Here is a 27,635-nt window from a genome sequence, read left to right as displayed (position 1 = left end):
ATAATGTATCATGCATGCTGTTAATTGCCTATAAGGTATTTGCTTGGCTTAGAATGATAAAAATTGTTCCACTCTTTCCAATTATTTTCCACTGATTGCTGGCATGTCTATTTAAGTGGTGGTTTGAATGTTGGTTTTAATGTATCAAACATGGAATTTTCCCAGTTGCCAAATATCGTAATGTAGTGATTACTTTCATTTCTGGCGCTATGGCATTTCTGTGCTGTGTCCGGAGATGTTAACGCGTCTCTAATAAGATCTGTCACAAACATGATCCCTGCACAATCTAATATATAGCGTCTTATTAACTCACTGTCATCCATTGTCTGCAACACATTTCTTCTCCCTCTTCGTCTTTCTGCCATTTTCTCCTCTGCTAAAGAAACTCTTAAGCCTCTTAAAAGTCATCGTCCGTGCTCCTAACAATTTTGACCTTAAGACCTCTTTTAAGGGTTAAGATGCTTTCTGAATTACTTTTTTCTTTACTAGGATTTTTTCTTTAATTTTAAGAGTAAACGCCCACATTTCTAAGAATTTTCTTAGAATTGTGTCACTAGGAGCTACTTTTTGCATTAAGATTCTTTATGAATACGGGCCCTGGTGTTTTTTGAGAGTTCAAAATGAAGAGCTCCAACCCATGTTCAGTGTGCAAAAGTCTGTATATTGACTTGTACCTGAACTTTAACGGGGCTCTAAAGCTCATGCGCTAGATGTGCAGATCAGCTCTAACTTCACCGGAATCTGCTGTTAAAAATAAACCATCCACACGCCAAGCGCTCTAACCTATGATATTCTCTGATTTAGATATCTGATCATATTACAATTAATACAATTCTCAGTGTTAAGCATGATGATATGGTAACATATCGCACTGAAGTAGGCTGCTTTTAAATTAATATTGAAAATAAAAGCAAAATTACATTTCCTTAGCCTATAAACACAGGCTTTACTCCCTTCAAACTTGAATGATTAAGTTAAAGGTCCGTTTTTAGTATGAATATGTTAGGCTTAAGGTCATGAATTCAAAACTCTCTCACTTCCGCTAAAATGGATCAGGGAATTTTATGACATCACCGCTGACTTCAACTTCTCGTCACATCTTCTGTCCAATCAAATGCTCTCTAGAATCTAAAGCTCCGCCCCCCTCTGCTATAAACACCACCTGACCAAAGCGGCCATCGTTGACACGTCGCAGAGCAATATGGGTTTTTGCCAGAGTCGATATTGTCCTTGCGGCACGGATGTACCTAATGCAAATAAATAAAACTATATCTATAACTTAACTATCAGCGCATTCATTTACTTCTCAAAAAATTCTCGGCACTAACAATATTAGTAGATCTCATTAAATGGCAAATAAGACCCAATGTACTATTGAAATTGATTTCTGAAATTGATTTACTTCTCAAAAAATTCTCGGCACTAACAATATTAGTAGATCTCATTAAATGGCAAATAAGACCCAATGTACTATTGAAATTGATTTCTGGACATTGCAATGTTACTTTTTCTGAGAATTGTTATTGTACACATACAGTATATCTTAGCATTGTATAGCAACCCCCCCCCCCCCCCCCCCCACACACACACCCACACCCACACACACACACACACACCTGTCCCACCCACTTTATAAAACAAAATTACGCCACTGGTTGGAAATGTGTGTTCGGTTGCTCAAGCCATTCAATATGTCCCGCTTTAACTTCATTTTCAGCGGAAACCACTTAAACTGGTATTGCACTAAAAACCCCTTCTCGTCTGCCTGCTGATTGCTGATTGGCTGTGCTCGTCAGCGACGTCAACACCAAAGCCTGCTGACTCTGTGTCATGACGACTGATTTTATGGAATACATGCACACTTGATGTTTTGTTTATTTAACAATTAGACTACAAAATGTAGATGTTTAAAAACCGCCGAACTGACCCCAAACCCATTTTTACCTGCACAATCAAATTCAAAATCGCCTAATCTGGCAACACTGGCCCAGATGATGTCACTTCCTGGGTGTCGAGGATTAAGAAATTGTATTGAGGAAAATCAAATTATATTGAGGAAAATCTTTAAAAAATTATCATCAGAAGTTAACAGGGTTGAGTGAAATATGTAGGACACAGATAATGCCATTACAAATTGTTCATTTAAAACCAGTTAAAGCCGCAGTCAGTCAACACTTTGAGCAGGTGAGATTTCTACACACACTGCAACGGTCGTGAAATGACGTGCGGTGTCTTTTATTACAAACATATATAACAAATAATTATCATTCCAAAAATATACAATCTACTGCACTCAGTAGCGTAGCCAGAAAAGAGACTCTGGGTGTGCATCTGAAAATCAGGGTGTGCCACATTTATTGTCAGATTAGGCCATCCTTAAAAATATTCTTGTTTGCCGTAACCCAACCGACCCTGTCAATTTAGGACAGACCCAATAATCTAATATATTGATTAATTCTAATATATTGAAACGTCTGTTTATACATCCATAATCCCTTAATAAAGGAGTCCAGACCATAGACTGTAAAAAAATATGGACGTACTGTCCGTGACGTCAGCTGTAGGTTTCTGAAGAGCATTTTTGAAGCCTAAAGTGGGCGGAGCCGGCCGCCGCCATCTTGGCCTTGCGTCACTCCTGGATAACAGAAAATGGGCAAAGAGGCGGAGTAGAGCTGAGGAGCCTGGCTATCTGAAATCACGCCCACCTAGCTCGACGTGATCGAGTTAGCTCAGGCTGGGGAGGTAATGCTATATGCTACTGACAGTACCAAGTCTGCGACTGCACAGGGCCTCGCGCTAAAGTGACAGTTGATGATGTAAAGCCAATTAAAAGTTCCTTTTTTTGCCCTTCAAAATATTGTAATAGTTAAAAGACATGGCTGTTAGCTTATTGTCACTGTTGTGTTCCGTTTGTTTTTTGTATTGGACTTGTCTTCCTGTCATGTCATGTGTCTTCACTGTCATCATTAGTTCAGTTTTATCACCTGTGTCCAGTCAATCATCATCTACATCACCTGTGTTCATCTGTGTTTGTATTTAGTTCCCTCTGTTAAGTCAGTCTTAGTCCGTTCTCGTCTGTGTAATTTTGTGTTAGGTGTGTGTAACCCTTCTGCCTGTACACTCACCTAAAGGATTATTAGGAACACCATACTAATACTGTGTTTGACCCCCTTTCGCCTTCAGAACTGCCTTAATTCTACGTGGCATTGATTCAACAAGGTGCTGAAAGCATTCTTTAGAAATGTTGGCCCATATTGATAGGATAGCATCTTGCATCTGATGGAGATATGTGGGATGCACATCCAGGGCACGAAGCTCCCATTCCACCACATCCCAAAGATGCTCTATTGGGTTGAGATCTGGTGACTGTGGGGGCCATTTTAGTACAGTGAACTCATTGTCATGTTCAAGAAACCAATTTGAAATCATTCGAGCTTTGTGAAATGGTGCATTATCCTGCTGGAGCCTGGAAGTAGCCTTCAGAGGATGGGTATATGGTGGTCATAAAGGGATGGACATGGTCAGAAACAATGCTCAGGTAGGCCGTGGCATTTAAACGATGCCCATTTGGCACTAAGGGGCCTAAAGTGTGCCAAGAAAACATCCCCCATACCATTACACCACCACCACCAGCCTGCACAGTGGTAACAAGGCATGATGGATCCATGTTATCATTCTGTTTACGTCAAATTCTGACTCTACCATCTGAATGTCTCAACAGAAATCGAGACTCATCAGACCAGGCAACATTTTTCCAGTCTTCAACTGTCCAATTTTGGTGAGCTCGTGCAAATTGTAGCCTCTTTTTCCTATTTGTAGTGGAGATGATTGGTACCCGGTGGGGTCTTCTGCTGTTGTAGCCCATTGTGAAGAATTTTTTTGCCTCACAAATGCTTTGCTGCATACCTCGGTTGTAACGAGTGGTTATTTCAGTCAAAGTTGCTCTTCTATCAGCTTGAATCAGTCAGCCCATTCTCCTCTGACCTCTAGCATCAACAAGGCATTTTCGCCCACAGGACTGCCGCATACTGGATGTTTTTCCCTTTTCAAAATTTATGTATTGGAGCCATTGGCCTCTTTGTCTTCTTCAACCTACACCACACCATGACAGAAGAACAGACCAATTTAAAATGAACGTGGAAGATTTATATCAGAACGGTCGTTCACTGGATGAGTATGTGGAGGTCTAACTCAACCTTCATCAAGACGCAAGCTGGGATGAGGATTCTCTGAAACAGCAGTTCTGGAGCGGGATGGACGATCTACTTGCCCAGATGCTGCTGTTAGGTGACATTCACCTGCTGTTCGTCGAGTTCATCGACCGCACCTTGTGGATATGTGGATCCTCCCTCACTGTGGGAGTTGTCGAGAGCCTCGTCTTGCCGTGACCACCTGTTCAGAATCTCCTGTTTCTGTCCCCATCCAAAGTCCTGAAGAAGTTGACTTGATTGACTTTTTCACAGAGCCTTCGCCTCACGTCTTGTCCCCCAAGCTAGTGTCTCCGAACAAGATGGCCGCCTTCGAGCCTGCACTTCACGTCAGTCCTGCCGAGCCAGAGACTGTTAACGGCATACCCACAGAGCTTCCTTCGCCACTGGTCCCATCCAGCCCAGAGCTTCCTTCGCCGCTGGTCCCATCCAGACCAGAGGTTTCCTCGCCGCTGGTCTCGTCCAGCCCAGAGCTTCCTTCGCCGCTGGTCCCTTCCAGCCCAGAGCTTCCTTCGCCGCTGGTCCCTTCCAGCCCAGAGCTTCCTTCGCCGCTGGTCCCGTCCAGACCAGAGGTTCCTTCGCCAATAAGTATCCGCCATGGCCACCTGAAGGGTCATCTCCGCCACGGCCACCCGAAGGGTCACCTTCGCCACGGTCACCCGAAGGATCATCTCCGCCACGGCCACCAGAAGGGTCACCTCCGCCACGGCCACCCAAAGGATCATCTTCGCCACCTAAAGGGTCATCTCCGCCACAGCCACCCGAAGGACCATCTCCACCATGGTCACCCGAAGGATCACCCTTTGGTATGGCCGCCTGCGCTGCCTGATCCGCCATGACCTTCTGTCCGGCTGGTACCATCCTGGAGTCCCCATCCTAGTTATCCATCCTGTGATAGACTCCCTATCTTTGTCTCTTTGTCAATAAATTAATCTTTATTGCAAACTGTCATTCTTGTGTTGATAATCAGAGGCTCTACAAGCTCACCAGAATCTCACTAAATCCTTTAGATTGATCAGATGATGAACTTACTATAATTTATATAATTCTATCTAGTGATGCACAATATATCGGCCGCCGATATAATATTGGCCGATATGGTCATTTTTTTACACATCGGTATCGTTCCGATGTCAAAATATGGCCGATGTGAACAGGCCGATATTTGACGTGTGAAGTTGAAGATGAAGTTGACGATGCTGACTCGCAATCTAAGCAGTAGTGAATGCGCCTTAGAGAAATACACATTTCATACAGATGGCATAAGCAGAGAACAGTCTGTTTTCTTTCATTTTGAATTGTTCTGTTTAAAAATAGACGTTTCAAGCTTTCTATATATGTCTCAGGTCTGTGAGGCAGGTAGGTTTCGGTTCATTTATGAGACACGCTCCTGGTTCATGCACCGTCGCCTCCGTGTTGTTGTAACCGGTCAAGATCTGCGTTGTGTTGTGTAGCTGAAGGAAGATACGGGACAACTGGATCTGCTGCTGATCTGGAGTGTTTATTTTTTGTGGATATTTGGAAGCAGATAGTGCTGGATGAAATAAAGAGAGTACAGCATGAAACGTTTGCTTCTGTGATTTGATCTCCTCTCCTCAGCGCGCTCAAAGCAGACTCAGCACATCACAATGACAGTAAATAATCGAATTAACAATAAAATGGATGAAAACACATTACAAACAATATTTAAGGAAAATAAATTGTCACAATAATTAATAAATTGTCACAATGAACAAAAGTGAGCCATACCTGGATGAAATAAAGAGAGTACAGCATGAAACGTTTGCTTCTGTGATTTGATCTCCTGCACAGATCAAAGACCAATTAATTAATCGGCCAAAATCACCACATTCAGTCGACGCACACTCAAACCGCTGTACTCAGCTATAAAACTATTATATCCAATCCATCCATGCATAAAACACTTCGTAACACATTTCTAACACTCTTAACATGAATATAATTAAACATTATGTACTCAATCCAACTTCTGAAAACTTTGACACTTTATATTGAAAGAGCACCGCTAGCTGCTTACCTCTCCTCAGCGCGCTCAAAGCAGACTGAGGACGCAGCGCGAGGCGAACGGTAATGACGTCACGACGTAAGCAAAAATACAACGCAAAACTTCTTTCCCAAATTAATACTAATGATATTAAAAAACAAATTATAGCCTTTTCTTAGACAAATAAGTATAAAGTAAATAAACAAAAATTGACAGGAAGGATTATTAGTGAAACATTCATTTACATTGTTAATATACACTATGAATATAAACATCCGTCACATTGTGATTAAATATTTTCTACTATATTTACTTCTTATTTATTAAATCCAGGCAATGAAACATTGATCAAAATTAAGATACAATTATTAATACAAAACGAAATAAAATTTAAAGACAGGCTTTGTGCTCTGTTTGAGGTCTCTGTGAAAGTTTTAAAGCAGTCTTTTAGTGCGGCTTTCAGACGTGCGTAACGGAGAACTGTCCCGTCCGTAACATTGTTAACGCAGTCCAGTGCGACTTATGTTTTTTTCCTCTTCATGACACATTTTTGACTGATCGTTTTTTGACTCGTAGATATTTGAATATATTGCTTGATATTTGATACCCGTTCAAATTAGTTTTTTCTCAAAATTGACAGCACGTGTGATTTGTTTGATTCTCAGTGTTGAAAAACGTAGCCTTCATGTGTTACGTTATTGTGTTAATAATAACTAAAGTAGCCTACCTAATTATGTTACGTATTTATTTTGTATGAAAACTAGCGAGTTCGTTACTTATGGATTAAAAAGTAGGCTACCATTGTATCAGTGCTGCGCGAGCGCTCTCTCTCACAAACACGGACGCGCGCGCACATAGAGAGAGAAGATAATTGTAAAATGAAAAATTGGCGGGCTAAGTTTAAATTTTGTTCTTACTTGTTTTTTTCTGTCAAAATGTCAGAAAGAATTTTGTATTATCACTCCGTGTTTTTAAAATTCGTTAAATGACGGACGTTTTACTGTTAACACAGCCCATATGTCGGATTTGTCTTATAGCCTACTTGTTATTATTTTTAAAATAAGTGATTCGTTATGCTATTATTGGACTCCTGTCTATTCATTGTCAATTGTTTTCTATAAATATGTTTGTATTGGCTAACATTTATTCAGCTAATGCGTGTCCTGTTTAAAATGTGCAATGTTCAAACGCAAAGACAGCACGTCACAAGAAGCCGTTTTCCCTGTGGTATTTTTTAGTATCATATTTGGATATTGGAATAATAAATTAAGTAGCCTATCTTAATTGTATACAATGTTCCTGTTTTTTTTTTTACTGTTTTTTAAGGGTTTCTTAATTTTAGACAAGTTGACCAGCGCACATTATATGCAATGCAATATAATGCATGTGTGTCGTGTGACATATTTTGCACACAGGTAAAGGTGCCCAATATCAGTCATTTCTAAAGTAAAAAAAAAAAGTGTTTTGGAAAATAGCTCTTTATTTGATAATCATTAAAATTTGTTTTCTATACAGAGATATCGACATCGGTAAACATCGGTAGCGGCCATAACAGCAATATTAATATCGGTTATCGGTATCGGCCACAATTTTCACATCGGTGCATCACTAATTCTATTCCTTTCAACAATCTTCCATGATTGTGTTTTATTGTCAAGGTGAAATTCCTTGGCTGGTGCCCCGTAATATAGGAAGGAATCATCTGACACTCTCACACTCGCCTTAGGTGATACGTGACCAAAAACTCTCAATATTAATATTTAAGACCATACCACTACACTAATACATTATAGTTCACTGCACACATGACTGATATTGAATGAGATTACAAAACAAACTGAAATGGTTTCTGTCTCTATCTCAGCATAGTTTTACACAACCAGCAGAAAGAGATTTTTTTATGAGATTATGTTGATGTTTATAGATGTTTTGTTGTTGTGAACAGTATTTTGCCAATTTTTTCATCTACCATTGATGCACATCTATGAGCCGCATGTCGTATGAAAATATGTTGTGCACCTGCTGCAGCAAAATACAGATTATTCCATTTACATACAATAATTGATAATAACAGTAAAATAAAATAAAATAATTTTAACAGTAAAAAATATCAGATTTTTAATGCAGTTAATTATCATTGTATTTATGCATTTAATGTTATTATTAATACTATCATAGACTATGTGTAGTGTTTTAAGGCTATGTAGCCTAAACTAGTTATTTTTAGTTGGGAAAAAAAAAACCTGTAGGAATAAATATCATAAGCGTGCAGACAAACATGCTGTTGCTCCGATTTAATAGCAATAGCATGAGGTTCCTTCAACAAATAAACCAGAAGCATCGGTTATACCCAGGTCTACATTTAATTTAAACTGTAACTTACTGTCACTAATGGCAATAAAGTGAATGTAATGGCCAGAATAATCAAATCTTAGTTTGTCATTGACCTACATAATCATTGCTAAACTGAAAAGAAATGAAATGCTTAGCCAGTAATGTATTTACATTTATTAAGTAATTATTTGTCCCATTTTAACATTAGCATTTATGCATTTGACAGACATTAACATTCTTATCAGTTCTTGCTTTCCCTGGAAATCGAATCCATGACCTGGCGTTGCAAGCGCCAATGCTCCAGTGTTTGAGCTACAGGAAAGGTGATTCTTTCAGCTAATATTATTATTATGAGTTCAGGGATTCAGGTCAAATTATGATTATGTCAAAACATAACCAACACCATCAGATCACCTTTTCTCTTTGTTCATCTGGCTGTTATAACTTAGTTACAACAGCCAAACAAAATCTAAAGTTAAAAATGTAAGGGTCAAGAGCCCAAATAAAGCATAAAACGATTTACATAATGGTGACTTAAAAATAGTGATTCTGCTTGTTAACATCAGGTGTCTTCAAAAATGGTCAATCATCACTCAAATAATCACTTAATTATCTCATTAACTTTAACACTGCTTCAGTGTTAATTTAAAAGTCTTGAGTGTGGAGCCAAATAAACTCCCAGGAGAGTTAATTTAACACATTAATTTTTTGTTGTGTAGAAGTGCATTTGCGAGGTCAGGCACTGATGTTGGACGAAAAGGCCTGGCTCGCAATCTCTGCTCTAATTCATCCCAAAGGTTTTCTATCGGGTTGAAGTTAGAGACGTATGAGACATAAAACGGAGGTCCTGACTCTCTGTGGTAATTAAAAAATCTATGGCACTTCTCGTAAAGAGTAGGGGTGTAACCCCGGTGCCCTGGCCACATTCCACCCATCAGCCCTTGCCAATCATGGCCTCCTTATAATCCCCATCCACTGAATTGGCTCTATAACTCTCTCTCCTCTCTCCACCTATAGCTGGTGTGTGGTGAGCGCATTGGCACTGTTGTACTGTGGCTGCCGTCGCATCTTCCAAGTGGATGCTGCACAGTGGTGGTGTTGAGGAGAGATCTCCTGATATGATTGTAAAACGCTTTGGGTTTACAGTAATACATATGAAAGCGCTATATAAATGCCTCATTCATTCATTCATTTCAAGTTCCTCCACACCAAACTCGGTCATCCATGTCTTTATGGACTTTGCTTTGTGCACTTGTGCGCAGCAATGTTGAAACAGGAAGAGGCCATCCCCAAATTGTTCACACACAGTTGGGAGCATAAAATTGTCCAAAAAGTGTTGGTATGTTGAAGCATTAAGAGTTTCTTTCACTGCAACAGAAAAATGCAGTGGTGTAGGAGCCGGAGGCAAATGCAGTGGTGCAGGAGCCGGAGGCAAATTCAGGGGTGCAGGAGCCGGAGGCGGAGCCAACTTCAGTGGTTCAGGAGCCGGAGGCAAATTCAGTGGTGCAGGAGCCGGAGGCGGAGCCAACTTCAGTGGTGTATGAGCCGGAGGCAAATTCAGGGGTGCAGGAGCCGGAGGCGGAGCCAACTTCAGTGGTGCAGGAGCCAGAGGCAAATTCAGGGGTGCAGGAGCCGGAGGCAGAGCCAACTTCAGTGGTACAGGAGCCAGAGGCAAATGCAGTGTTACAGGAGCCGGAGGCAAATGCAGTGGTACAGGAGCCGGAGGCAAATGCAGTGATGTATGAGCCGGAGGCAAATTCAGGGGTGCAGGAGCCGGAGGCTGAGCCAACTTCAGTGGTTCAGGAGCCGGAGACAAATTCAGTGGTGCAGGAGCCTGAGGCAAATTCAGTGGTGCAGGAGCCGGAGGCAAATTCAGTGGTGTAGGAGCCGGAGGCAAATTCAGTGATGTATGAGCCGGAGGCAAATTCAGGGGTGCAGGAGCCGGAGACAGAGCCAACTTCAGTGGTACAGGAGCCGGAGGCAAATGCAGTGGTACAGGAGCCGGAGGCAAATTCAGTGGTACAGGAGCCAGAGGCAAATTCAGTGGTGCAGGAGCCGGAGGCAAATTCAGTGGTGCAGGAGCCGGAAGCAAATTCAGTGGTGCAGGAGCCGGAGGCAAATTCAGTGATGTATGAGCCGGAGGCAAATTCAGGGGTGCAGGAGCCAGAGGCGGAGCCAACTTCAGTGGTTCAGGAGCTGGAGGCAAATTCAGTGGTGCAGGAGCCGGAGGCAAATTCAGTGGTGCAGGAGCCGGAGGCAAATTCAGTGATGTATGAGCCGGAGGCAAATTCAGGGGTGCAGGAGCCGGAGGCGAAGCCAACTTCAGTGGTTCAGGAGCCGGAGGCAAATTCAGTGGTGCAGGAGCCGGAGGCAAATTCAGTGATGTATGAGCCGGAGGCAAATTCAGGGGTGCAGGAGCCGGAGGCGGAGCCAACTTCAGTGGTTCAGGAGCTGGAGGCAAATTCAGTGGTGCAGGAGCCGGAGGCAAATTCAGTGGTGCAGGAGCCAAGAGTATTAGGGCCAATCTCATTTCTCTGTCCATGTTAGGCTATATTGTGAGGAATAACAGTATTGTCTTTCAATAGAGCAGTTTTACAGGCTTTTATCCTGAATCCTGACTCAAATAATGTGTTTCTAACAGCAAACACTCAGAATAAAGTGAGATGATCTGCTGATGATCCTGAATGGCTTGTTGAATGAGTGTTGATATTCTGAAGCTCATCAATATTAACAGATCTGCTGAAAACACTTTATTTCATGACAGTAGTTCCTGTTCCACCTCATTTATTATGCTGATCTCCTGTAAATTGTCACTCAAAGCTCATTTCATTGGTGTCAGCAGACTGAGGGTATTAGATGATTACTATATACCTTTATTTCTAACTGTTTAACAGTTTTTCTTTATCATTATTTTTTATTTGGAGGAATTTACATTAAGATATTAATGTTTTTCTTTATTTCGGCATATAGTAGAATATTTTTATTGATTATTAACTGGATCAAGTGAAATCAATGGGAATATTATCAAAGACATTATACTATTATAATCTGGCTCAGGGCAGAAGCATAAGAAAAACAACTGTATTGATCACCTTTGAGGTGTATATGTTCTTTTGTAAAAGCACTCGACTTTGTTAGATAAAATAATTTCTTGGATAGCCACAACAATATGCCTATTAGTCCATGAGCCAGGGGGGTCCATCGGTATCAACGGGGGGGCAAATGCTATCATTGTTTTTTGGCAAGGTATACACCCCTAGTATTAGAAAAATCACGATAGCAGTGCAGCGGTGGTAGCGAAATCACTTTTTTGAGCTCATGAAGTTACTAACCCCCTAAAATAAATTCCGTTTTTGAAATCTGGTGTATATCTGGTTTAGGCTCATGCTAGGGATATTATCAATATTCTATAATATGGTGCTTGGTATCGTTGGAAAGGGGACCTTTTAGTATTTCATTTAAGCCCAGTACTGAATCTGTCTGACAAACACAGAGGTCACAAGACTTCTTTAAACCAAAAATAACACACATTTTTTCCACAATTTCCGCCTAAACTGTATGCTTTCTTTTATCCCTGTGGCATGAAAGAACACCACGGACACAAAACTCAACAACTTCAATACTCGAGGCACTCTGATGACTCAGAAAATGTATAATATACCCATAATATTTATTTGTGAGAGCCTTAAATTAGACTTGTACAGCCAGCACAAGTCTTCAAAATAGAATAGAACCAATAGAATGGACAAATAGAATACCCTATTAGTCCAGGGCCAAATGGCCTATTTATTCATGTACAGTTGTAATAAAAAGTAACTGTTTCAATAGTGTAGTCAATGGTGTTGTAAACATAACACTTGTAAGTGTTTTAACAAAATGTTTCTATCATGTATTTTGATATTCACCCTCTTTCAGTTAGAATGTCAGAAAGTAGCTCATTCACGGAATATTGATGGATTTTGACAGTTTGACAAGGTTTTGTCAGTTTTGTGAAAAGATTGTTGGTTCTGTTGACTGGTTATAACACTACCAACTATGCCATCTTCAAACAACTTCCATTGAGTTCCAGGGGTATTACATATAAGTACAAAATACTTTTTCTCTTGTGCTTGTGAATTGGTGGGGATAGTAGCAGTAGCTAATGTAAGCTTGGTGTTTTTAGCAGGCTAGCTATCTAGCAGGCTAGCTACTGTAGCTTGCAGGTTAAACAGTGTAACAGTAACTGCTACAGTGCAGTCAGGGCTCTCAAGTGTCACTCATTTCGGTCTTTTGTCACGCCCTCTCGCCACACGTATTTCTCATGCGGAAAAACTATTTATAATATATTTAATATGCCGCAGCGCCCAAAATGTCTCTGGCCGCGCCAGTCTCATTATGGAACCGGCAGGAATCAATCGCTGTACAAATCTATTATTGTCTATCCATTATAAAAGTGCATCTATCCATTATCCATTATAAAAGTGCATCTATCCATTATCCATTATAAAAGTGCATCTATCCATTATCCATTATAAAAGTGCATCTATCCATTATCCATTATAAAAGTGCATCTATCCATTATAAAAGTGCATATATCCATCATAAAAGTGCATCTAGCCATCATAAAAGTGCATCTATTCATTATAAAAGTGCATATATCCATCATAAAACTCCATCTCCCCATCATAAAAGTGCATCTATCCATTATAGAAGTCATTCTATCCATTATAAAAGTGCATCTATCCATCATAAAAGTCCATCTCTCCATCATAAAAGTCCATCTATCCATCATAAAAGTCCATCTATCCATCATAAAAGTGCATCTCTCCATCATAAAAGTGCATCTATCCATTATAAAAGTCCATCTATCCATCATAAAAGTCCATCTCCCCATCATAAAAGTCAGTCCATCCATCATAAAAGTGCATCTCTCCATCATAAAAGTGCATCTATCCATCATAAAAGTGCATCTATCCATTATAAAAGAGCATCTATCCATTATAAAAGAGCATCTGTCCATCATAAAAGTGCATCTCTCCATCATAAAAGTGCATCTCTCCATCATAAAAGTGCATCTCTTCATCATAAAAGTGCATGTCTTCATGTTCATTTTATGAAGTATACTTAAGTAATTTTCAAGTATATTTTTTAAGTATACTTTATGTAGTAAGTATACTAATATAAATGTGTACTTGTAGTAAACTTGTGTACTATTTCAATACTGCTTGGGACTAAATTGGCCCACTTTTAGTATTTTTAGTATTTGTAAGAGTAGTAAACTTAAGTACACAACTAGGTTTCTCATTTGTAATGCGTCTGTACTACAAGTGAACTTATAACTAAGTATACTAGTAGTTTACTATTTTAATACAAGTAGTCATTTTTTTAGTTTATGAAAGTACAAACTGATGTGTACTCTCAGTAAACTACTAGTTTCGTAGTTTATACTGCAAGTATACTTGTACGTTTTCTTTAAGTGAACATAACATTATACTTATAGTTTACTATTTATATATTATTTGTTATGATGATGAGGAAGGAGAACCCAGGCGCAGACAAAGTACACTAAACACAATTTATTATAGGAAAAAACAGGGAAAACAAAGCCCACGAGGGGGCAAAACAGGACAAGACAGGACTATGAATACTAACTAGACTATGACATAGACTTGACGTAACTAGACTACAAATTAACAACAAATACAGGATCAGAACTTCACTGGACAGGAATACTCACAAAGTGATCACACAAAGTATGAAATTGATCGACAATGAACCGACACAAGACAGCAGACATGAGGGGATTAAATAGGGAACTAATAATCAGGAACACAGGTGATAATGGGTAAAGCAATAATGACAAAACGAGGATAACAAGGGGGCGGGGCTAGGGGACGAGACAACGCAAGCACATGGCCAAACAAATGGCCATGTGCTGCACATGAAACATGGGCCTGTCATGATTCTGCCGCAAGACAAGAGAAAATCAAAGACAAGAAGGCAGAATCATGACAGAACCCCTCCCCTAAGGAGCGGCTTCCAGACGCTCCCTAAGGGAACACTAAACACGTGACATGACAGACTGAGACAAGGACACAAACCAACAAAACATGACAAACAACAACAACGGCAAACATGAATAAACAATGACAGGATTGGGGTGAAAAATCAAAAACAACAAACAAGGCAGAGGAGGTGGAGACAACACAGAGTTCATAGGGGGCAGTCCAGGGTGGATGGGAGGACTGGGGGGAAACACAAAGTCCTTAGGGGGCAGTCCAGGGTGGATGGGCGGGACTGTGGTCTTGTGTGGACAGGACGATGACTGAGGACGAGGGGTCCGGGCAGACTTGGATGGGGAAACACGAGGAACAGTCTTAGGGGAAACAGACCGGGGTGAAGTGATGACAGGGGTGTCCGGGGAAACAAACAGAGGTCGGGTGACAGCTGGGACAGGACTGGACACAGACATCCTCCTGTCTGCTGGGACAGGACTGGACACATCTGCTGGGACAGGACTGGACACATCTGCTGGGACAGGACTGGACACATCTGCTGGGACAGGACTGGACACATCTGCTGGGACAGGACTGGACACATCTGCTGGGACAGGACTGGACACATCTGCTGGGACAGGACTGGACACATCTGCTGGGACAGGACTGGACACATCTGCTGGGACAGGACTGGACACATCTGCTGGGACAGGACTGGACACATCTGCTGGGACAGGACTGGACACATCTGCTGGGACAGGACTGGACACATCTGCTGGGACAGGACTGGACACATCTGCTGGGACAGGACTGGACACAATAGCTGGGACAGGGCTGGACACAATAGCTGGGACAGGGCTGGACACAATAGCTGGGACAGCACTTGCAGTGGCGGGCTCAGGAACAGCGCTTGCAGTAGCGGGCTTCAGATCAACACTGGCTGCAGCTGACTCAGGAACCGGATCTCTTGCAGCTGTGGATTCAGGACTAGAGGACTTGACAGGACTGACAGGGACCTCAAGGATCTTGACTAGACGTGACAGATAATTAGATAAGGTCTTTGCCGCGACAACAACAGGTAAGTCTTGATGGGCTGATATGGCTTGAAGAACTGCTTCAGCAGCTGAATCGGCCGCAGCTTTCTCCTCAGCACTCACGGCAGTGGGCTGAGGAACAGCGCTTGCAGGAGCGGGCTCTGGGACAGCGCTTGCAGGAGCGGGCTCTGGGACAGCGCTTGCAGGAGCGGGCTCTGGGACAGCGCTTGCAGGAGCGGGCTCTGGGACAGCGCTTGCAGGAGCGGGCTCTGGGACAGCGCTTGCAGGAGCGGGCTCTGGGACAGCGCTTGCAGGAGCGGGCTCTGGGACAGCGCTTGCAGGAGCGGGCTCTGGGACAGCGCTTGCAGGAGCGGGCTCTGGGACAGCGCTTGCAGGAGCGGGCTCTGGGACAGCGCTTGCAGGAGCGGGCTCTGGGACAGCGCTTGCAGGAGCGGGCTCTGGGACAGCGCTTGCAGGAGCGGGCTCTGGGACAGCGCTTGCAGGAGCGGGCTCTGGGACAGCGCTTGCAGTAGCTAGAGATGACGAGCGAGAGGCTCCCTTTCTCCTCTTCTTTCTCCTTGAACGCGAAGCCGAATCTGTAGCTGGGCTAGCGACCAGTTGGAGATGTTCAGCTGGAACCGTAACAGGAGCAGGGATGGCGTTCTCGGGCAGCGCTGACTCGGTCGAGGAAGACTCAGACGGGGAATCCCAGGAAACTCGTCTCCCTCGTTTACCATGGAGAACAATGGGAACAGAAGAGGCCTCAGGAGAAGAAGTGGAACCAGCCTTATCACCAAGGGCAACAACGGCCAGGACGCGACCCTCTGGGATCACAGGAAGCTTGGCAGAAGGTGGAGAGGACAACCACCATTGTTCCCGGAGCTCCGACTGCCACTTGAGAAGAGACACACTTTCTGCTGGATTCAATGTTGGTCGGTTCATTCTGTTATGATGATGAGGAAGGAGAACCCAGGCGCAGACAAAGTACACTAAACACAATTTATTATAGGAAAAAACAGGGAAAACAAAGCCCACGAGGGGGCAAAACAGGACAAGACAGGACTATGAATACTAACTAGACTATGACATAGACTTGACGTAACTAGACTACAAATTAACAACAAATACAGGATCAGAACTTCACTGGACAGGAATACTCACAAAGTGATCACACAAAGTATGAAATTGATCGACAATGAACCGACACAAGACAGCAGACATGAGGGGATTAAATAGGGAACTAATAATCAGGAACACAGGTGATAATGGGTAAAGCAATAATGACAAAACGAGGATAACAAGGGGGCGGGGCTAGGGGACGAGACAACGCAAGCACATGGCCAAACAAATGGCCATGTGCTGCACATGAAACATGGGCCTGTCATGATTCTGCCGCAAGACAAGAGAAAATCAAAGACAAGAAGGCAGAATCATGACATTATTTTTGCACTTGAAAAATACCTTTAACTGTACTTTAATTTTAAAAACATTTTATTATTCATTAGCTTCATGCATCCTTTTTAATCAACACTTGAATGTCAGTAAGTTTCATAAAGAAAGGCAACATTTTAAACAAAAAAGTAGAATTAGAGTAAATTTCTATACACTACCAGTGGACTAGCCTACACAAAAATTCAGATATGCAGTATTGGAAACATATCTGTTTTATATCAATATTCTAATCAATATTTTCAAACAATGTAAGTTTCATAAGACTGTATATGAAAAAGTATATTTAATTGACTACTCAATCAAAAGAATTAACACAACTACAAGACAAGTATACTTTGAATTCTTAATTATTCTTTTAAGTATCAAAAGACTGAGTTCAAGTACAGGCCATATATACCTGGGCCCGTATTCTTAAAGAATCTTAATGCAAAGAGTAGCTCCTAGTGACAAAATTCTAAGAAAATTCTTAGAAATGTGGCCGTTTACTCTTAAAATTAAAGAAAAAATCCATGTAAAGAAAAAAGTAATTCAGAAAGCATCTTAACCCTTAAAAGAGGTCTTAAGGTCAAAATTGTAAGGAGTACGGACGAGGACTTTTCAGAGGCTGAAGAGTTTCTTTAGCAGAGGAGAAAATGGCAGAAAGACGAAGAGGGAGAAGAAATGTGTTGCAGACAATGGGTGACAGTGAGTTAATAAGGGACTATAGATTAGATCGTGCAGGGATCATGTTTGTGACTGATCTTATTAGAGACGCGCTAACATCTCCGACACAGCACAGAAATGCCATAGCGCCAGAAATTAAAGTAATCACTACATTACGATATTTGGCAACTGGGAAAATGCAACAATGCAGCAGTGTGTAATGTTCACAGTCACATGTAATTTCAAAGTGAAGGCTTAGAATAGACCCTATACTTAAAATCACTCTTTTTTTCCTTCTTGGACAACCAGCCAATCACAGTCTTCAAAAGATAGTGTCATACATAGCAACGGGGTCAACCCCGCCTCCTCACTAAGATGAAAGTTTTTGTCTTTTCCTTGCTCAGAGTTGCTCTCATATTGGCCCCGAATCGCTCTTAAGCTAAGACTCCTATGTAAAAGTTTTTAAGCTAAATTAAAGGACAAGTTCGGTATTTTACACTTAAAGACATGTTTTCAGATCGTTTCTGATGAAATAGAACAGTTAAGATTGAAATTTGGACACATGCTGCTGGCCCGAGAATTTTCGGATTCTGTGGTATTCTGTTAAAGTCAGAATTGCGAGATATAAAGTCAGAATTGCGTGAAAAAGTCGCAATTGCTTTATATCATGCAACTTTATATCATGCAATTCTGACTTTATATCTCCCAGTTGCGTATAAAGTCAGAATTGCGAGATATAAACATGCAATTCTGAGAAAAAAAAGTCAGAATTTCAAGCTAGGCTATATTTCTCACAATTGCGAGTTTATATATATATATATATATATTTTTTTTTTTTCTTTTATTTATATAGCACACATAATACAACAGAAGTTGCCCAAGGTGCTTTACAGACAATATAATAAAACACTTAAAGCTACACTGTGTGACTTTTTTAGTTGATTCTTAGCAAAAAACACTTAGTTCTGTCAAAAATATAGGTGCTCATTAATGTATAATTACTTCTTTCAAGTAATAAAGTATTCTCGTAAGTTTATAATCTGCCATTAAAAGTACATACGGGTGAGGGGTTAAAATGCCGGTCGCCATGTTGCCCCTCCATCTTGAAACTACATTGGCCAAAGAGGGACATACAAGCTTCGCCTTTCGCGTTTTTACACGCAGTAGCACAGTGACGAATGTGAGAGGGAGATTACTCGCGACTGCCGGCAGATTTGAAATAATACGGCCACCGTAGGAGTTAAAAGGCCTTTGGAATGGGAGGAGCTAGAAAGTAATATCAGAGCCCGTCTACGGAGAGCCTGTCCACTCCCTATTAAGCCCTATTGTACCGAATTTTGGTTGTAGTACCACCAGAGTTCCACTGGGGGCGCTCGCCATGAGTGCAAAATGAATGGGAGTCAATGGGGCTAGACGGCTAAATTTGTCTCTTTCACCCGATTGCCGTTGAGAAATCTCAGATGTGATTGTAGATTTTGCAAGTTCAACATGGGTTTTAGGTCGAAAGTTGAATGAACGAGTACTTATGTCGTTTTGATTTCTTACAGGTTGAGTTGTTGTTGCCCATAACACGCTAGCATTCTGCTAATGACGTCAGCATTCTGACGTCATTGACATTTTGAAAGACTTTTTTAAATCAAATAAGTGACTCTAAAAAATCTAACACCCAGCAATGTGTAATTTCTTTGCATCTCCTTTCGAATACAACATTCAAATTACTAGACAAAAAATTATATCCTGAGAAAAGTGGATTTTGAGGGGTATACCGCCATTGACCTCCATTCATTCTGCACTCGTCCTGTGAGCGCCCTCATATGGAATCAGAGTGGAACTGCAACCAGTTCAGAAGCCGGAAGTGTAGTGAGAGTGAAACTTCTTGCCATATTAGACATTCTCTGGTAATATTCAGTTGGTAGTCATATACAATTTCACCACTAGATGGGAGTAAATCCCGCACAGTGTAGCTTTAATTAAAACTATACATAGAAACAAGCAATAGAGAGTAAACATAAGACAAGATACAGCTATATATCACTTACACACAAAGGGCCAAGCCACTTCCACTTATATCTCATAATTCTGACTTTATAACACGCAATTGCGACTTTATATCACGATATTCTATCACGTAATTCTGAGAAAAAAATTGGAATTGTGAGATGTAGCCTAAACTCCCAATTGTGAGAAAGAAAGTCAGAATTGTGAGATTAAAAAGTCGCAATTACCTTTTTTATTTTTCACTCTGTGGCGGAAACAAGCTTCCATATAGCCAGGATAATGAGCGTTCGTTAGCCACACTCAAGCACACGACCACACGCGGAAGCCTGCCACAAATAACCTATAAAAGTAATGATTATGAATGTCTAAAATAGCAAGGAGACATTTAATTGTTTATTAATAAACTAGTGTTTTCTGTGTCGCTGCAAAGATTGACGATGCGGATTCGCCATGAACGCCAGAGAGAAATGCACATTTCATATGATTAGGGCTACATTATCAGAGCTAGCCTATTTTTTATTTATTTATTTTTTTAATATTTTCGTTTAAAAGTAGACATTTCAAGCTTTCTATAATTATAATAGATAGCCTAGGCTATTTCTCAAATCTGTGAGGCACAAGCTGAGTTTCGGCGCCCTCCAGTTCATGTGCAATGCAAGTGATCGTGCCAGCGCCTTATTACATTGTCTGCTATATATTTGCTTCTTATTTAATAAAAACATGCAATTGGTTGATAAAACATTGATCAAAATTAAGATACAATTTAATACAAAACGAAAATCTTTTAAAAAGAGTCTTTCTACTACAAAACAAAACTCAAGTGGTCAAAATAATGTTTTACCCACTCCATGTCTCCAGACCATAGACTGTAAAAAAATAGCTCCAGACAAATTAAAAAAACATAATGACGTCACATATTTTCCAACCCAGCCCTCAGCCCCCACCGCATTCCAGCGCTTATCGCTTACCAGTGCTAAAGTATCCAGCCACAGTGATAGGTGAGAAAGCAAGGAGTTTCTCCAAAAACTGGTATAGCAGATACAATTTCATTGAGTACAGCATTAGGAAGGATGCAGTCTTCTGTAAGATGTGCCGGCACTTTGGTGATCGGGGCAGGGAGGAGAAGTTTAGCCAGACAGGATACCGGGACTGGAAGCACCTCAATCACGCTAGTTTAAAGCACCAGAATAGCAAATCGCACACATTTGCTCTGGATAAATTTAACAATTACAGGCTGTCAATGTCTGAGCGCGGCTCTGTCATCCATCAACTGAACAACACAGATGGTAGACAGGGTGAAATCATAGATAGGAATCGGGAGCACATCAAAGTCATTCTGGACGTTCTGATCACTTGTGCCAAACAAGAAGTACCCCTGCGTGGCAACCGGGAGAATGATGAGGTCAAAAACGCAGGTAATTTCCTGGAATTTTATAGACTTGTCTGCAGGCATGACAAAGCAACTCAAGAGCGACTAGATGCGATCCCTAGCAATGCAAAGATGCTCAGTCATGAAATTCAGAACGACCTGTTGGATGCTGCGTGCACTCTCCTGTTGCGACGGATAAAACGTGAACTGCACGAGGGATTTTAGCAGACGAGTGCAAGGATGTATCTAAAAAGCAGCTGGTTGCCGTTTGCTTTACAGTCCCTCCAGAAAAACGCGATTATGCGATCGCATGATTCCATGCATAATCAGCCAAAGTCCGCATATTTATGCGGGGGACGCATTTTTTTAAATACGCCGCACTTTCGCCGCATAAATTGCAGATTTCCGCGTGCAAAATATGCGGGCTTGCATGATTTCATAATCCCCGCATTTTCGTTGCAAAAAGTCACATATATCTTAGCAGAAAGTTGACAAATGTTGCGTTTACTTCACACAAGCGCAGCCATTTCCCCTGTTGCCATGGGAACGTTATGAAGTGACGTATTTACGCGACATCATTGAAAAGCTGCAAAGTTGTGCAAACCCCGCGATAGGCCTATTTCACAAAAATCCGGTCGTATATATCTTACGCCGCAGGCCGTGCTTTGCAGGTTTTCATGGAACAACTGGGGAGAAGTTATCACGTCAGACACAGAAGGCAAAAAGACGTGTCTGTGGTGTGAATGAGTAAGCAGATGTTGAAAATGGAGTGTTGATGCTGGTTCGGGAGTGATGCCCTGACAAAACATGTTTATATTGCACTTGATTGTTATCTGATTTGCACGTCATGCACTTTTATTAATTATTATTAACTGTTGGCAAATTAAAATTGTTTGTAGAAGTTGTTTTCTGTAACTTTCTTAAAAATGAGTGAACACGGAGCAGTTTTTCCGTGAGCGGGACTGGAAAACCCGGAGTGGATCAGGAGCGGAGTGATAACAGAACGCTTAGAGTGGAGAGAGGAACATGCTTTTGCTCCACTCCAGGCTTTGATCACATCCCCCTAAGCAGGGTGAATAGCTTACACCTCTTCTTTCTCATTCAAACTAAAATGAAGACATTTATTACACTATTAATGTAATTGGTGTTGGGGGAATCACTTTTTTTTCTCTTTTTCATCAAACCGCAGTTTTTGCAAGTTTCCGCAATTTTTGCAAGTTCCCGCAATTTCATCGCATAAAATTGCATTTTATCCCGCATATTCCATCGCATTTTTTAAGAAAACGTGCCGCATAATCAAGGATTTTTGCCCGCAACAATCACAAAAAAACTCCGCGTTTTTCTGGGGGGACTGGCTTTAGGTATGTGCACATGGGGACTGTGCGAGAACGCGCTGTTGGCCTCGTAGCCACAGACAACATGACTGCTTATGCGATAGCACAGAAGATATTAGAAGTCGTCGCACCTTTTGAACTAGACCCCAGCCTTTGCGTTGGTTTTGGGTTTGATGGTGCATCGGTAATGGCTGGGCATAAGGGGGGTGTCCAAGCCATCCTTAAGGGCACCTTTCAAAACGCCATCTACATGCACTGTCACTCTCATAGGTTAAACCTCGTCCTGTCAGCTGTGGCCCGGACATCGCTGGATGCTTCTACTTTTTTTGACACTCTCAACACCTTGCACACCTTCATGTGCGGCAGCGAACGTCATGCCCGTTTCCTTAATGCGCAAAGAGAGATGCGGCCCGATCAGAGGTCATTGGAATTGGAGCGAGGGTGTGACACCAGGTGGGATTCAAGATCGGCCGCAGTGACAAAAGTTTTCACTCTGTTTGATGTTATCGTGGAGGTGCTGGCACAGTATGCGGAAGAGGGGGGGCAGAGTGAGATTGAGGCACAGTCACTCCTTCAGCAGATCAGAACAAAAAAGTTCATATTCCTCCTTGTACTTTTCAAACAGTTGTTCAGTAAATCAGACTTCACGTTTAAAAGCCTCCAGTCCATCAACACATCAGTGACAGACACGGTTGATTTGATCGAGAACCTCAAACAAGAACTGACAGACATTCGCTCCGGTGACTCTACATTCTCAAATATGTTGGCAACAACAAATAAGATGATGGAGGATCATGATGTCGAGACCTGGGATGTACCCAGTTTTCCCGATCAAGAAAGCTCCCAGGCCGATTTGAGGGATGTATTGTCACGTGCACGTTGGGGAAATCAACAAGGGTGAGGAGTGATAGTGACCTGCGCAACATTTCCAACACGCTAATAGACTGCCAGCTTAATGAACTGAACACTCGATTCCACAGTGACACATATGGCCTCATGGCATCTGCGGCAATCCTGATGTCCCCTAGCCTTGATGACACCACCTTGGCCACTATAGCGAAGTCTCTCAATGACTCAGGGAAGCGGTTCCACGTAACCACATCAGAGTCTGAGCTCGAAGTGTTTGTGCAACTCATAGAGAGGAAGAAAAAAAGAGGAGAACATCTCAAAAGTCTTGTTGAAGTGATGGACATATGCAATGAGGACGTTTTCCCGAATATCCATGCTTTCTTAAAAGCTCTGATAACACTGCCAATGACATCCTGTACAGTTGAACGCGTCTTTTCCAGTGTCAACCGGATTAAAACACCAAATAGGAGCACCATGCTTACTTCTCGCCTTATGTCCCTTTGTCTGTTGACATTTGAGAGAGAGCTTACAGTAACTCTCGACTTCGATGAAATCATCGACATTTTCAAGAGCAAACCCCGCCGACTACTCCTGTAATTTCGGAAAGATAGGTAGTGTAACGGAAAGTTGAGATGTGACCCAGAGAGAAAAAAAAAACAATAGGCGTCCGAGGGAAAGATGCACGAGAGACGAGAGATGGCGTAGACTATTTTTCCCCCGTGTTTAGTAAAATTACTCAAACGTCACACTCGTCCGCATACACGGGGATCAAGTGAGAAAAAGAACAAATGTAAAATGAAATAAAAGAAAGAGTACAACGGTCAGTGGAGCGGTTATCTCTTCTCCTCACCTTTCAAATCTATTACTGACTGACACTCTACGCACATGCGCAGTTCTCATTTTTACCTCAGATTAACATAAAAGCACAAAGTGACCGTTACAGCATGCCTTTTTCTACTGCTCTGTTAAACAATTTGATTTGCAATGAATATTCTTCTCATACTCTCTCTTCTTCCCTTACCTTCACGTTTGGCAATCTTTTAAGCCTATCTGTTAGCGCAAAAATATGAGTGTCTTTTAGCCTACTCAGTTGTTATTTTTTAGCCTAAGTTAATGGCTTCTGAAATGTTTTTGTTGTTGTTTTTCTGCAATGCAGATAACTTTGTTGATATTGTGGTATTGTATACTATAGGACAGGTTACATTTTAATGCATCTTCTCTGTATAATAAGTCAGTCTGTTGTTAATGAAATCGAAAATAAATAAATGGACAGATGACGTTGTTAATGAACAAGTTATTTTCCCGAGTATTGATTGAAACTGTCGGGCAGTGTTGTTGATCTGGAATGTATTGTTGAAAACTTAAAACAATTAAGAAGAATTGTGAAATAATCGGCCTCGTGTTATACGTGCAGAACTAAACAAAAAAATGTTTTGAGGAAATATTACATTCCTGACCTCTTTTACAGTCTAAATATAGGCTATTATAGTTTAGATTATTTTTTATAATATCCCATGAGTCCTGATAAATGCTATTTCAACTATTTCTGAAGTGCTTCTTTTATAAAGAACACCGCTTTTTCTTTTGTCGGGAAACGCAGCCCAGGTATGATGCGTAATGGAGATTCCAAAGCGCTCTTCTTGATCAGAACCAAAGAGAGCGATCGCGGATAGGTCCGTTCTATGCACCGAAACTTTTTAACAATGCAACAAAATATTTAAAGAGCATCAAGCTATACAGATAATATAACAGTATATTAGTCAGTAATTTTTATTAAACAGTGATTGGATAACGTTTTTAATTTAACGTTTTTAATTTAAGGCCCACCCACAATTGGTCTGGCCCATCCAAAACTGGAATCCTGGCGCCGTGCCTGCTCCAGACTAACTTTTTTCACCTCCGTCCTGAAAAACTATTTGAACCGTCCTAAAGTGAATGTCAACCGTCCAAAATAAACATGTTGTTTCTGTACTTTGTTATTATCATCTATAGTTGTTAGCTGTTAGTCACATAATAAAAACACCATTAAAATGTTTGATATATATTATTATTTTTATTTAGCTCCATTCAAAGTAGTTATCTGTAAACAGGTAAAAAACTGATTTAATAAAAAAAATAACAGGAGTTAAATGCTTTTTTTGTATTCATGCAGAACAAATTTTTTTTTTTTTTTTTTTTTTTTATATATAAAAATTAAGATAAAAATACATACAGCTCAAAGCGTTTTTGAGTTGGTTGGATTAAAAAATAAATGGTGACTAGCCTACATATCTCAAAAATATCTTCATTCTTTATTCTTTCAAGCAGCAGACATATTTATTTGTATGAATTAAATATAATGATTCATTATTAAAGCTCTTTTTCTTTTGTTGCTTGATCAATATTAAGGACACAGACCGCATTAGGTTTATTACTCACTGTCACTTTAAGACATCGGATCATGTCCAATGACATGCGGATCCAATTGCACTGATGCACATGCACATCCGATACACTTAAAACTGTTTAAGACATAACCAACATAGTTTACATGAATACTCTCGCAAAAAGACATTTCGACATAATGTTGTGTGTATTTGTCCATTCAGGCATGAAAGAGAGCTCTAGCGTGCTGTATGTCTATGTGCATGGCTGCACGCTTTGGGTCGGGTGTGTGCGCACAGAAAACCGTACCGAATAGAGCTCTTTTTTGCGTTGCACTCTTATTCAGATCTATATGTCTGCTCTACTCATTCTCCCAGACGTTTACATTTTTTACCGTTTTATGAGACATGCAGCGCATGCCAACCCGTGTGCCGCTGGGTAGATCAGCACGTTACAGTACAAATGTGCGCATCTACCAGAAACGCAGGACATCAGTTCTGGCTGGATCGCTTCCCAAATCGTCACTATCTAACATTTTTGTCTAGTTTTTATTCGTTGACGAAAATGTCAATAGATTTTCGTCATGGTTTTTGTCATTCAAAACTAGTTTTTATTTAGTTATTGTCTCGTTTTTGTCTGTGAAAATAAGCCATGTGATAGATGTACCGCGAAACAAGTCTCCGGGTGAGTAGCCGGCCAGTGATAGTAACTATAGTAACTGTGAACAGCATGAGAAGACGCGCTACGTTGTAGTCAGCGCTTGGTCAGTTAGTTTTGACAATTTCTAAGTAAGTTACCCTCATAGTAAATGAACACACATACAAAAATGTCTTTCGTCCTGTAGGCGTCCTGGAGAATATTTTTGTTCGTCCTAAACACATTTTCTGTCGTCCCCAGGACGATAGGACGCCATTAGTCTCGAGCCCTGGTCTTAGCGTACCCTCGCTGATCCGAAATCCAAAATGGCGGCTACGTGCAACTAGTCTATTAGAGCTTATGGCATTGTAGGTGTGATGATGGAGTATAAAGTAGCACCCTTTTTCTGTTGTTTGTTATAGAAAAAATATTGTCCTCTGGCACTCTTTTATTTTATTTTACTTAAATCACATTGTATTTTTTTTTTTTACTTTGAATGATTGTGTCTCATTGTATTGTTCTGGTTCATGGCATGAATTAAAATAATAATACAATCCTTCCTTCTGAGAGATCTCCCTCTTCTGTTTCGGTTATTTATCAGTATATTCTTGAGCATTCATACAAACCCTTATCTATTACAACTGTTTGGGCCAAGGATCTTAATGAAGATGTGCATGTTTTATTTTCGGATCAGGTATGGAGGATGTTTAAGGTGTCTTCAAGGAACCCTAATCATCAAATGATACACTGGAAATTACTACATAGGGTTTACTTGACTCCTATGAAACGTTTCAATATGAATCTATCCTCTCCCAAGTGTAATCTTTGTTCTCAAGGATCTCTAGGCACATACTTGCACTTCTTTAGGGACTGTCCCTCTCTCTCACCTTTTTGGACCCAACTCTCACAGGACTTATCATATCTGTTGGACACTGATATTTCTTTGACCCCACATAGGTTTTTTCTTGAACGATTTTAGTACCTTATCCATTCAACAAAGATATTTATTGTTAACTGCTCTCACAGCGGCAAAACAAATGTTAGTTAACCGCTGGAATCCTCCTCACACAATGGACAGAAGAACATGGACGGTATCTTGGCTGGACATTATATCAGTGGAACTCTCAACCTCTCGTATGCATGGATCCAATGTTAAGACTGTGAATTTATGGCATGCTGCTTTTGATATTGTGTCAACTTTTGCAACATCTATGTAATTTTTTTTTTGTATGTATATATGTATAGGCTATATATGTATGTGTATGTGTATGTATATATATCATTTTTTTCTATTTTTTATTTTATTATTATATATATATATTTATTTTTTATTCTTATGTTTTTTTTTAACTATGTTTGTATTTGATTTGTATTTTCTTGAAGTCTACCAGGGGTGGGGTGGGATGGGATGGGTTCTAGATTTTTGTGTTATATT

General features: G+C 40.9%; 3 protein-coding genes across 6 annotated transcripts in view; all 3 read left to right on the top strand.

The window, feature by feature from the left end:
• Nucleotides 1–27,635, top strand: part of LOC309501372 (uncharacterized protein) — a 137,629-nt gene that overhangs the window by 6,331 nt on the left and 103,663 nt on the right. The gene's annotated exons all lie outside the window — the stretch shown is intronic.
• Nucleotides 1–27,635, top strand: part of LOC309498809 (uncharacterized protein) — a 266,922-nt gene that overhangs the window by 154,942 nt on the left and 84,345 nt on the right. The gene's annotated exons all lie outside the window — the stretch shown is intronic.
• LOC309501807 (uncharacterized protein) overlaps nt 8,569–27,635 on the top strand; it is a 116,617-nt gene continuing 97,550 nt past the window's right edge. Inside the window, exon 1 of the mRNA XM_082174084.1 lies at nt 8,569–8,870. The gene's annotated coding sequence lies outside the window, so the exon portion shown is untranslated. The remainder of the gene's footprint in view (nt 8,871–27,635) is intronic.

The sequence above is a fragment of the Leuciscus leuciscus genome (assembly GCF_965113295.1).
Source record: "Leuciscus leuciscus genome assembly, chromosome: 1".
NCBI lineage: Eukaryota > Metazoa > Chordata > Actinopteri > Cypriniformes > Leuciscidae > Leuciscus > Leuciscus leuciscus.
Note: the sequence above shows the minus strand (reverse complement) of the source record. Positions and strands in the feature narration are given on the sequence as shown.